A 14,540-nucleotide genomic window follows, 5' to 3' on the forward strand; every position below is an offset into this window, starting at 1 on the left:
GAACTTAGGTAGTTAATCATTGTTTTGCGATATTGAAACAGACATAAAAAGACTACTTCTATATTGCTTTGTGAAATCACTCGTTCCTGTTGCTGTTACTCAGTTACTAAGTCCTGTCCGACTCGACCCTTTGGACTGCAGCACAGCAGGCTCCTCTGTTGTACACTCTCCCTTGGAATTTGCTCAAATTCATGTCATGCTATCTAATCATCTTTTCTTCTGGCTACCCTCTTCTCCTTTTGCCTTCAATCCTTCCCAGCATCGGGGTATTTTCCAATGAGTCAGCTCATATCTTTGTTATTTGAACCACTATTAGTCACTGATTTAATCACCTCCTCTTCATCCCACTAGTGTGGGTAGATCCCTACCCTAGGGTTATGAAAATGGCTGAACTGCCCCCTCTGGCCATATGTGATCAACAATTGATTAGTCACATAATCATAGACTGGGTACATGGATGCTGCAGATCATGCAGGACTACAAGGGCACTGCACTGAGAAATAGGGCTAAGAGAGGCAGGCAGCCCCGTATTATCAAGACAGTGTGGTGTCATCAAGGAACATGTGATTATTAAGAGCCAACTCGTTGGGAAAGACCCTGATGCTGGGTAAGACTAAAGACAAAAGGAGAAGGGGGCAGCAGAGGATGAGACGGTAAGATAGCATCACCAATTCAATGGACATGAATTTGAGCAAACTCTGAAAAATAGTGGACAACAGAGGAGTCTGGCGTGCTGCAGTCCATGGGGTCACAAAGAGTCAGACATGACTTAGCTACTGAGCAACAACAACAGCAGTTTGAATAATCTGGGTATCAGCAGTGTCGGGTATTCATTACACTGAAAACTGAAAATTCAGGGATATGCAGGACCTGTATTTGGTAAGGATGGTTGTGTAGCTAAAGGGTTTTCTTCACAGGAGCAGAATGAGGAGGAGAACCTCTGGTGGTAAGGCCATTAAAGCAGCACATAATATAGAACCTTGATTTTGGGCCTTTCACCATAGTTGGATAGTCAGTTACTTATAAATAAATGTATCCTCACTGATAGGCACCTTGATAAAAGGAATTCTTAGTTAGCAGCTTCATTGTGGTACATATGAACTTAGCTTTGAAAGTCACAGTAACAAGGGCATCAAGATACCATTTGATGGAGAAAACTTCAAGTGCTAGTAAATACCCATATTAATATATTTTGTCACTAACCTATACTGTGGAGCAATCCATTTAGAACATTCAGAGGAACATTTCAGTTAGTTCAGTCCCTCAGTCATGTCCTATTCTTTGTGACCCCATGGACTGTAGCACTCCAGGCTTCCCTGTCCATCACCAACATCTGGAGCTTGCTCAAACTCATATCCACTGAATCAGTGATGCCATCCAACCATCTGATCCTCTGTTGCCCCCTTCTCTTCCTGCCTTCAATTTTTCCCAGCATCAGGGTCTTTTCTGAGTAGTCAGTTCTTCACATCAGATAACCAAAGTATTGAAGCTTCAGCTTCAGCATCAGTCCTTTCAATGAATATTCAGGACTAATTTCCTTTAGGATTGACTGGTTGGATCTTCTTGAAGTCCAAGGGACTTTCAAGAGTCTTCTCCAACACCACAGTTCAAAGGCATAAAGTCTTTGGCACTCAGCTTTCTTTATAGTCCAACTCTCACATCCACACATGACTACTGGAAAAACCACAGTTTGATAAGACAGACTTTTGTTGGCAAAGTAATGTCTCTGCTTTTTAATATGCTGTCTAGGTTGGTCATAACTTTTCTTCCAAGGAGCAAGTGTCTTTTAATTTCATGGCTTCAGTCACCATGTGCAGTTATCTTGGAGCCCAAAAATATAAAGTCTGTCATTGTTTCCATTGATTCCCCATCTACTTACCATGAAGTGATGGGACTGGATGCCATGATATGATGGGACCTGATGCCATCTTAGTTTTTTGAATGTTGAGTTTTAAGCCTGTTTTTTCACTCTCCTCTCTCACTTGATCAAGAGGCTCTTTAGTTTCTTTTCACTTTCTGCCATAAGGGTGGTGTCATCTGCATATCTGAGGTTATTGATATTTCTCCCAGCAATCTTGATTCCAGCTTCATCCAGTCTGGCATTTCACATGATGTATTCTGCATAGAAGTTAAATAAGCAGGGTGACAATATACATCCTTGACATACTCCTTTCCCGGTATAAAACCAGTCTGTTCCCTGTCTGGTTCTAAATGTTGCTTCTTTACCTGCATACAGATTTCTCAGAAGGTAGGTAAGGTGGTCTGGTATTCCCATCTCTTTAAGGATTTTTCACAGTTTGTTGTGATCCACACATTCAAAGGCTTTAGCATAGTCAATTAAGCAGAATTAGATGATGTTTTTCTGGAATTTATTCAATACCAAAAATAGTTTATATAGCATTAGTTTAAATATTTGATTTTAAATGAGAAACCCCTGTTAAATAGACAAAAGAGTCTAAATATTCTAGCAAGACTTACACCGGTATGATTTTTTATGCTTCTGGATGTTATCTGTAGGTTAAATGCATATTTTAAAAATATTTGAGGTAATTATACTGTTCATGGGGTTTCAAGGCAAGAATACTGAAGTGATTTGCCATTCCCTTCTCCAGTAGACCACATTCTGTCAGACCTCTCCACCATGACCTGATGTCTTGGGTGACCCCACACAGCATGGCTTAGTTTAATTGAGTTAGACAAGCCTGTGATCTGTGTGATCAGATTGGCTAGTTGTATATGATTGTGGTTTCAATCTGTCTGCCCTCTGATGCCCTCTTTCAGCGCCTACTGTCTTACTTGGGTTTCTCTTACCTTGGACCTGCATCATCGCAGCTGCCTGATTGCTGCACAACTGCATGCATATCACACGATAGTAAAGTAATGCTCAAAATTCTCCAAGCCAGGCTTCAGCAATAGGTGAACTGTGAACTTCCAGATGTTCAAGCTGGTTTTAGAAAAGGCAGAGCTACCAGAGATCAAATTACCATCAGCTGCTAGATCATTGAAAAAGCAAGAGAGTTCCAGAAAAACATCTATTTTTGCTTTATTGACTATGCCAAAGCCTTTGACCGTGGGATCACAATAAACTGTGGAAAATTCTGAAAGAGATGGGAATACCAGACCACCTGACCTGCCTCTTGAGAAACCTGTATGCAGGTCAGGAAGCAACAGTTAGAACTGGACATGGAACAGCAGACAGGTTCAAAATAAGAAAAGGAAGTTGTCAAGGCTGTATATTGTAACCCTGCTTATTTAATTTATATTCAGAGTACATCATGAGAAACGCTGGGCTGTGTGAAGCACAAGCTGGAATCAAGATTGCTGGGAGAAATATCAATGACCTCAGATATGCAGATGACACCACCTTTATGGCAGAAACTGAAGAACTAAAGAGCCTCTTGATGAAAGTGAAAGAGGAGAGTGAAAAAGTTGACTTAAAGCTCAACATTCAGAAAACTAAGATCATGGCATCCAGTCCCATCATTTCATGGCAAATAGATGGGGAAATAGTGGAAATAGTGACTGACTTTATTTTTCTGGGCTCCAAAATCACTGCAGATGGTGACTGCAGCCATGAAAATAAGAAACACTTGCTCCTTGGAAGTAAAGTTATGACCAATGTAGACAGCATATTAAAAAGCAAAGACATTACTTTGTCAACAAAGGTCCGTCTAGTCAAGACTATGGTTTTTCCAGTGGTCATGTATGGATGTGAGAGTTGAACTATAAAGAAAGCTGAGCAAGGAAGAATTGGTGCATTTGAACTGTGATGTTGGAGAAGACTCTTGAGAGTCCCTTGGACTGCAAGGCAATCCAACCAGTCTATCCTAAAGGAGATAAGTCTTGGGTGTTCATTGGAAGGACTGATGCTGAAGCTGAAACTCCAATACTTTGGCCACCTAATGCGAAGAGCTGACTCATTGGAAAAGACCCTGAAGCTGGGAAAGATTGAGGGCAGGAGGAGAAGGGGATGACAGAGGATGAGATGGTTGGATGACATCACTGACTCAATGGACATGAGTTTGAGTAAACTCCAGGAGTTGGTGACGGACAGGGAGGCCTGGCATGATGCAGTTCATGGGGTCACAAAGAGTCAGACATGACTGAGTGACTGAACTGAACTGAGGTAAATTTAACTAAATAAATTTTCATTTATATTTATTGCATTTCCATTTGCTTTATTTGACCAGGATTCAGCTTATCTATTATACCCTTTTCCACCACCCCATTACACAAATTTCTCGAAAATTTAATTATGTAATAATTGTGGTAACCTGTTTAGAGTATATGTTTGCCTCCATCTCCCCATGACAGTCTTTTAGAATTTCCCATTCATAATCTCTCCCCTTATTTTCCAGTTTCTAATAAAGCACCTTAAAATGGATTCTACTCTATGTATCCCTCGATATACTTCCATAGCTCTCTATGTAAACTTCTGACATCCTGCACGTATTTAACATAGAAACCCTACCCAGACACTGAAATTTTGTCTGTAAATTTGGACTACTGTCCTTCCAACTGACTGCACAATATTGGTAACACTGACTTTCACCTTCTCTTCATGTCCCATTGCTCAGTCCCAACTGCCACTCAGCACTTTATTCCAATATATAACCCTATCATTCAAGGCTTCAGTTCTTCATTTTTGGCTTAGCACTTTCCCCCCTCATTTCCTTTACAGCTTGCCTGATAAAACTCTCTGTGTAATTAGATCAACTGAGTTCTGGTAGTTTCATCTTGACCCAGGAAGCTAATGAGGCAAGAAGGGTAAATGCATACCATGCAGCTGACTTACTCTTATTGGTTTTCATTAATGATTTCTTCAAAGAGTACTTTCATTATTTTGATAAAGGAAGTTGACCTAATAATTGGAAAGACATAACTAAGCAAACAGTTATTCATACAACATATACAGTTTAATGATTTCCAATTCCTTGCCAAGAAACCATTATAGAAACATGGTGTCTGATTATCGCATAAGCAGACATATGCTTCTTCAACTTAAGTCTCTGTTCAGTCTAGACATTAGACCAACTCTCAACACAGACTGTGGGAAGAGAAAACCAAGAACTCTGTGGTACAAGTCAGCCAACTGTGGGTGACTGGGAAGGAATGACTTACCCAGTTCCTAGAACAGCGTTTAATAATTAACAGTGACTTACTGCAGTTATGCAATTAGAAAGTCCCCAAATCATGATTTAATCAAGTAGGAAGGACAAGGAAATGAGTTCTGAGACTGATTAGTGAAAAAACTTTCTATATTTTGGTAATAGACAAGTGTCTGTAAATGGAATGATTTTGGTATCTTCAGTAGATACCTGTGGGATATTCATAGGTCTTAGGAGAGGAACTACATAGAATGTTCTTGCTACAGTAAGAAAGGCTGGAATTCAGAGTATCAGTTTTAAAGGGGCTGCTAACACATCTATTAGAGTCACTGGAGATGAGAAATATGACACAACTGTGGGGTCAAGGAGAATTCTAAGAAGCATGTTTGAGACACTGAATGCTGAATCCAAAGATCTTGATCTAAGTTTCTACCAGAAAGAATGGCTAAGGCTACCAGAGTTCTTTGTAAATATTTAATCAATATAAGGATAAGTCCCAGAAAAGATGAATTTGGGGAAAAGTGTACCTAGGGTCAGAGTAAGCTGGGCAAAAATCAGAAATATGCTCTTGTCTTTTATTGGATTGGCCAAAAAGTTTATTTTGAATTTCCCATTATATCCTATGGCAAAACCTAAACACATTTTTTGGCCAGTCCTATGTATTCTGTGTGCTGTGTGCTACTACAGGTTAAGAAATTAATCACTTTTCTTATTGTATATTTTCAAGGGCATTTCAAAAACATTTTTCATAAATTATACAATTTTATTGATAAAATAACTTTTAAAACTAATATCATCATCCTTTATAAATGAAAGTGAAGCTTGACTAAATGACATGGAGAACTAGCAAAGTACAAATGTAGGAAATAGGACCTGGGTTTCAGACACCTTGTCATGGATAAGTCCACAGCACAGGAGTTTCTAAAGACACTATTGTCACATTCAGTGGATAGTAGATTAAATAACCACTTAATTTTATTATACTAGTACACATTTGTTATATACTTTGTATCACCTAAAGATATTAGCCTATGTTGTATTAGCATGACATTGGTCTCATGAATAACAAAATAATCTGTTTTATTTATTGATTTCCCCTTAGGGGATTTCTATGACCTCAGTAGAGAATCTAAAGTAATAGTTATTAGTTTTACACATATGAATAGATATAAGTGGATCATATATATATATATGATATATATATACACACATGTGTGTGTGTATGTATATAGATTTAGAAGCCCACCAGGCTCCTCTATCCAAGGAATCCTCTCAGCAAGAATACTGAAGTGGGTTGCCATTTTGTTACTCATGGTCTCTTGTGTCTCTTGCATTGGCAAGCAGATTCTTTACCACTATCACCACCTGGGAAGTCCTTGAAATGATCGATCAACTTAATTATTATGTAGTACATTTTTACCATAAATAAATAGAATTCAGACATGCTTGGTTGAGCATACTGACTAAAGCCAAAGGAAATACTAAGAAATTCTTTATTACATTTAAATCATTATGCTTTTATTTTACTTTTTTTTTTTTTTGTTTTGGTTGCATTGGTTATTATACAAAGAATATACAATTTTGGAGGAAAATATTTTGATTAAAATGTGTATTTTTGTATAGAGGTCTTGTGATTTTGAGTATTTTAATATCAAATGTATTTTAAAATTCTACAATTAATTAATATATGAAATTAGCCAGTTGAGAGTTTAGTCCATAAATTGACACATAATATAAATCATTTCCTCTAATTTATTATTGGTTATTTTGGACTTTTGTTACATTAGCCTAACTATTGTTTTCACAGCTCGTGATATTCAAGTATGTTCTGAATACCGTTTACCAGTCTGCAAGAACATCTAAAGTAAATATTGCAAACTTTTCTAATAATCTGGCATTGTTGTTTCATCCATGTTTGTGATCAGTGGATGTATATCACTGAACAGGCTGTAGATCAGACAGGGTGTGGATAAACTAGTGAATTAGTGTGCTGGGTTGGACATGATGCAAGATACATTCTAGACATAAGCAGTAGGAGCATATCACATATGTACATATCACATACACATTACATATGTACATAAATATTATATATGCACATATTACATATGTATTACATATTGCATGTGGACATATTTGGTATGTATTGCATATGTACATATTACATATTACACAGCATATGCTGTGTCATAAAGTTATTTTGTTAACTTTAAAGCAATCAAAATCTGAAAAAAAATTTACTTTCAATGGTTTCCATTTATACAGTCATTTAAGGCAAATTAATTTTTATAATTTTAATTGAACTAGTTTTAGTAATTTAATATAATTTTTATTATTCAAATATGATTTTAAGATCAATTTTAAGTACAAATTACAATAAAATAAATTAATTTGTGTGTAAATAAATGAAATTTGAGAAGTTTATACTATTGTGGAAACATCCAAATAAACAATGGGAAATTTCCATCACCCACAAAATCTCCCTTATATCCCTTTGCAGTCAGTTCCACCATCCTTGACCCCAGGTGGCCTTTATTTGATTTACTTTTAATTAAGTATTATTTTTGTCTCTTCTGAAAAGTCTTATAAATCAAATCATGAAATATATATTGCTTTGTGACTAGATTTTACTGCTGAAAATATTTCTAAGGTTCACTCACATTTTTTGTATTTCAGTAGTCCCTTATATTACTAAGCAATATTCCATTTTATCAACATCCCCTAATATTTTTATTCACTCCATTGATAAACATCTGGGATATTTCCATTTGGGGTTAATATAAGTCTTTGTGTGGATATATGTTTTCTTTTCTCTTGGGTAACTACCTAAAGGTGAAATACTTATTTACATGGTAAGGTGTGTGGGAAACTGCAAAACTCTTTTCTAAAATGGTTGATTTATGTATACATCTACCAGCAATGTTTGAGAAATCCTGTTGCTCCACACTTTTTCTGTTGCACTTTAAGAGGGACAAAGGACTCGTGAGAGACAGCATGTAGGAATCCTCCCGTCAAACATTCCCTGACAGTTTGGTGAATCTACTATATTCAGGTACTGGCTAATGGGAAGGAAGACCAACTCGTAGGATAAACGCATACTTTGTCAAAGTAAGATATTGCTAACATGGCAAATCCTTTAGTAGAAATAGTTTAAATATGATAGTGATATGAGGGAACTATTCTTTCATTTTTGTTGCCAACAAGTAGAACTAACTGATTCACATTATAAAGGTTTATACAATCAACAAATGTTGCTTGGAGTTTTAACTGTTTTTAGAAGTACGTCCTGATGGCACAGATGTAATGACTTAAAAACATTCTGGAGTAGCTAGCCAAAGAAAGAAACTTATGCCATATTGCAAGGCAGCACAGTAGTTTCTCCACTGAAACTATCTTGCTGTGAAAAAAATGTTGGCTGAACCAAAGTTGTTTTATGATGTCTGTTAATGTGTGAACTTAAAGATTGCAAACAACGAGTGTTATTATATGTTGCGGTAAGGGTAAGATGACTATAATGGGTAAGATTTCTCACAAGAATATTTGATCTAAAAAATGAACTGTGTTTGTTCAAAAGTAGAAATCATTTTGAGCTCAAAATTTTAAAGATTTGAAATGAACATCAAGATATCTATACTGTTTTTAATAACCTTAATATTTCAAAGCATGGAGGGAAGATCTTCCAAAAATTTATAATAGTATAAATAAAGGTTTTCTACATATTATTGTGACAAATTCCATAATTTATCAATAGCTATCTATAAGCTGGGTGAATATTGATACTAAATGTTTGTAGAATTTATTACAGATCAACTTATAAATTAATATTCTGAACTTGGTTCCCTATTAAAGATCACCTACTCATGAACTTCATGGAACTAGAATCCATCTCATTCATTAGAAGTTGGTTTCAACTATAAAATATAATATAAATTAAGAAGGTAAATTGTTGACATTTACTACTTTAAAAAGACTGAAAATGGAGTTTGAAAACATAACATCACTCTTTGATATAAAAGTTAAATTAATATCTAGAAGTTGCTTTAAAATCTCTCTTTTCACTCCTGTCAACATATCTCTGTGAGATAAGTTTTACTGCTAGAAGTGTCATTAAAATAATCATAGAAATAGTTTAGAAATGCATCATCCCCTACAAATACCATGTAATCAGTTTAACCTAGATTAAATATGTTAATAATCAAAAAATGTATTTGATACATAAAACAAGTTTCAATATTGACATATACAATGTTTGTTCATAGCACACACGTCTAATTTGGAAATTGTCATTTCTTTCATAACTCTCTTCTCTCCTTTCTGCTCTGCAAAAAAAAAAAATATCATAGACATAGAGATTTAAAACTAAACATATTTATTAGCTCTAAGTTTCTGAGACTTTAGGTCTTTCATCTGGATTCTCTTTCTTCAGACCACCTCACGAGATTTCATTCAAGGCATCAGCCATTACTCAGGCCCACAGGAAGCTCAAGTGGGGAAGAATCTGCTTCTAGTCTTAAGCAGTTGTTAGCAGGATTCAGTTCCTGGTCGCTGTTGGTCTGAGAGCCTCAGCTCTTCTGTGAATATTGACTGGAAGCCACCCTTGGTTTTTTGTCACTTGGGCCCCCCTATCTGGCAGCCTGCCTCACCAAACCCAGCAAGAGAGAGAGACTGCTAGTGAGATGAAAGTCATCATCTTACTTGTCTAAACATAGAAGTAACGTCTCATTACCTTTGCTGTATTCTATTCATTAGGAGTAAGTCACTAGGTTAATCCATGCTCAAGGGTGTGGGACTACACAGAAATGTGCGTATCAGGAAGCAAGGATCACTAGGGACCATTTTAGAGTCAGCTCCTCAGAAATTCTATCCTTTCACAAGGACCTGGTGAAGAGTAACTTCAGAGTCAACAGATTGTGAGGGAAGAAGTTGGTTCTGGAAGAAATGTGGTTAATCCATTAAAGATTGCTTAGAGAACAAACTTGTACAATGAGGCTCCTCCCGATGGACTATTTGGATAAAGATGTCAACTCTTCTCTATTTTCTCCCAAACTAGACCTGGGTGACTAGCTTTTGTTACAATTCAGTAGAATTGAAATACAGGGCAGGTGTGTATGAGTGTTTCAGCGACCCACATGGCGGTAGTGGTAAAGAACCCGCCTACCAATGTGGAAGATAGAGAGACACAGTTTCAGTCTCTGGGCTGGGAAGGTTTCTTGGAGAAGGAAATGGCAACCTACCCCAGTATCCTTGCCTGGGAAATCCCATGGATAGAAGAGCCTGGTGGGCTACAGTCCATGGAATAGCAAACAGTGGGACATGACTCAGCGACTGAGCACATTTTCATTTATGCAAGTTCTTTTTGTCCGTCACTTCATATTTAGAAGGTTTTTTATTCAGTGGCTATGTACATTCCTTGTAATTTTTAAGTAAGATGTTATCTTTCCATTGCACTTATAAATAAGATATTTTTCAGTATTTTTCCAGTGTAAATAATTTCCGTTGGTAGGAGGGAACTACCTTCATTCAATGTGATAATGTTTATTAATTTATCATTTTATGCTTATTAACTTAAATAGTTTTTGAATTATTTATTTGTAGCTGGTATAAATGTTATTATCATCAAAAACTCATGCTTATTTATATTCTATTTTTCAATTCAGACTAAATTAAAAGTAAAATTTCTGAAAAAAAACTGCACTTTAAATTCTTATAGAAGTGACAACTCAGATCAAATGAAGATTCTATTCATTAAGGACAAGCCAATACTACTTGAAATAATTTTATTATTATAAAGTATATGAATTCAATGGTGCTTATATAAGTATTCAAGTAATTCTTAGACCCAGCTAGCTTTCAACTTTGTTTCCGGAATCCTAAATTCATTTGCACAAAGCAGAGACAAATTGTTGTACCACAGAGTAAAGTTTTGGTTTAGGAAGTAAACAGAAGTAAGTTCCATTTCTTAATTGTAAACTATTGATGGTGATTCTTGTCAATTACTAAATTAAGCTCATATCTTATTTTGAAACTATTTTGTGGTCTAATATGGGATTTAAGTTTGGGAAAGATATAGTTACATCCTTTCAAGCTTCCATTATAACAGAACTATTTTCCTATCATCTGTTTATAATTTTAAATTATATATGTGACTATTTGTATATATGTCTTACCTCCCATACTAGAGTCCACACTTCTTGCAGGCTGAGTCCCAAAGAGCTAGAAAAGTGTCCTACATATAATTTGTGTTCAACAAAAATTGGTAGAAAGAATGACATGAATGTAATGCAATGTTTTCAGGTTATTTAATTGATAACTATTTAAGCTTAGAGTTTCAGTTTAGACCTACATTAAGTTTAATGAACCATGTTTTACCTTCTTTAAACAGAGAAAATGCATTAACCTTTCTTCTCATTCCATAAACCTGGTACTTAATAGCGCATTTCTGCCTTTGTAAAAAGTAGGATTAGATAGTCATTTGAATGAGTTCCAAGTTTTCTTGTGCCAAATATGACAGCTTTGAATATATTTGTACTTCTCTGATTCACTCACACCATGGAGATGTAATTTGGCAAGTAGTAATTTCCAGAGTAATAAACAAAATGAGAATTCAGAAGTCTGCAAGGCACACACTGATGAAAATGACACTTTTTTTTTTTTTTGTAATTCATGCAAGTTAGTCTTCTCTGTAAAAAATATGCTCCAAGAATTTGGTTTGGCACTTACAATAAATTTCCTCTTGATTTCAGTAACATTAAAATATATTTTATCAAGTATTTCACCAAAAAATACATGAATACGTATTTCCAACTTGGGTTAAATATGCTGTTGGAATCTACCAAGATTTTGCCCTTGTTTTAATTTTACATATTTAAATAAGGTGTCAATGAAATTACAAACATTTCATTTATGCAATTTACCAAATAGTTTTTTAAATTGCAGGTTAAAATGTACTCACATGGAGAAATAAACATACTAGAAATAAAGCAACATCAAAATGACAAGAATGTCCATATGTGAGCATATAATTTCTGTTTAATTTTAAGCTATATTTGAATCCAGTAACAGAAGAGTTGTAGACATTTCTAATAGAGAACTTTGGTCAAAATAATTATATCTTTTCTGTCTATTATTTCCAAAATTTTGAAGGGAAAATCTCATAAGAAACATTTTGAACTGGGGACTTACACATAGGATTTTAATATCTATAAGTTTTAAAGAGCTAATTTGCCTATTGCCTACATGCTGATTCATTAACTAAAGCATGTTTCAGTTCAGTTCAGTTCAGTCACTCAATCATGTCCAATTCTTTGTGATCCCAAGGAATGTAGCACACCAGGCCTTCCTGTCCATCGCCAACTCCCAGAGTTTACTCAAACTCATCTCCATTGAGTCGGTGATGCCATCCAACCATCTTATTCTCTGTTGTCCCCTTCTCTTCCTGCCTTCAATCTTACCCAGCATTGGGGTCTTTTCAAATGAGTCAGTTCTTCACATCAGGTGGCCAAAATACTGAAATTTCAGCTTCAACATCAGTCCTTCCAATGAACACTCAAGGAATGATCTTTAGGATGGACTGATTGGATCTCCTTGCAGTCCAAGGGACTATCAAGAGTTTTCTCCAACATCACAGTTCAAAAGCATCAATTCCTTGGTGCTCAGCTTTCTTTATAGTCCAACTCTCACATCCATACATGACTACTAGAAAAACCATAGCCTTGACTAGACGGACCTTTGTTGGCAAAGTAATGTCTCTGCTTTTTAATATGCTTTCTATTTTGGCCATAACTTTTCTTCTAAGGAGCAAGCGTGTTTTAACTTCATGGCTGCAGTCACCATCTGCAGTGATGTTGGAGCCCAAAATAGTAAACTCTGCCACTGTTTCCAGTGTTTACCCATCTATTTGCCATGAAATGATGGGACCAGATGCCACGATCTTAGTTTTCTGAATGTTGAGCTTTAAGCCAACATTTTCCCTATCCTCTTTCACTTTCATCAAGAGGTTCTTTAGTTCTTCACTTTCTGCCATAAGGCTGGTGTCATCTGCATATCTGAGGTTATTAATATTTCTCCCAGCAATCTCAGGTCCAGCTTGTGCTTCATTCAGTCTAGCATTTCTCGTGATGTACTCTGCATATAAGTTAAATAAGCAGGGTGACAATATACGGTCTTGATGCACTTCTTTCCTGATTTTGAACCTTTTTGTTCTATGTCCAGTTCTAACTTTTGCTTCTGACCTGCATACAGGTTTCTCAAGAGGCAGGTCAGGTGGTCTGGTATTCTTATCTCTTTCAGAATTTTCCACAGTTTATTGTGATCCACACAGTTAATGACTTTGATATAGTCAATAAAGCAGAAATAGATGTTTTTCTGGACCTCTCGATTTTTTTATGATCCAGTGGATGTTGGCAATTTGATCTCTCATTGCTCTGCCTTTTCGAAATCCAGCTTGAACATCTGAAAGTTCATGGTTCATGTATTGTTGAAGCCTGGCTTGGAGGATTTTGAGCATTAATTTAGCGTGTTTATTGAACCCCTTATTAACTCTTACCATTTATGAATTATGTGGCAACGTTATTAACATCTTAAACAGAGTAAGAGAGAACAGTATCAGGACTGGGGAAACTGTGCATAAAGCTGGAAATAAGCTTTGAGCTGGTTTATATGACACAGTGGCAGGTAATATCCATGAGGCAGCCTCTCATAGTTCCCAGAAACTTCATTTTTGAACCAAGCAGACCAGGGTTAAATTTCTGATTTGCTGTCTATTAGATATGTTGCAAATGATTATTTACTGCATATCTCAGCCACTTTATGCAAATATGAAAAAAATTATATCACATTTGATGGTTCTAAGGACTTCCATGGTGGCTGAGATAGTAAAGTATCTGCCTACAATGTGGGAGACCTAGATTCAATTCCTGTGTCAGGAAGATCTCCTGGAGAAGGAATTGGCAACCCACTCCAGTATTCTTGCCTGGAAAATCCCATGGATGGCTGTGCCTGGTAGGCTACAGTCCCTTGGGTCACAAGGAGTCGGATACGACTGAGTGACTTCACTTTTCACTTTGATAGCTCTAAAGCTTAAGTATTGTATATTTAAGGATTTCTTATCCATCAGTAGCTACTTTGTGTTATTTTGCTGATAATGATGAGTCTACCCATGGAAATAGAAATGGCTATGATTTTGCTGCTGCTGATTTTTCCATTAGGGTAACCAGAGGCAATTTTGGGGGGAGTGTTCCAGATTCCAAGGCAGTATTAAATGTACACGTATTTTAGTAAGGGAAATATATGGGAGAGTAAATGGTAAGAAAATATAGGGATGCTGAAAAATTGTCAGACAACAAACTGGTAACATCCCAAGCAGGAAGATGGACTACCTTATTATCTAGGGAATGTTCAGCTAAGTCCGCCTATGGGCTCAAAGTCAAAGTT

The sequence above is a fragment of the Dama dama genome, chromosome 19, assembly GCF_033118175.1.
Source record: "Dama dama isolate Ldn47 chromosome 19, ASM3311817v1, whole genome shotgun sequence".
Taxonomy (NCBI): Eukaryota; Metazoa; Chordata; class Mammalia; order Artiodactyla; family Cervidae; genus Dama; species Dama dama.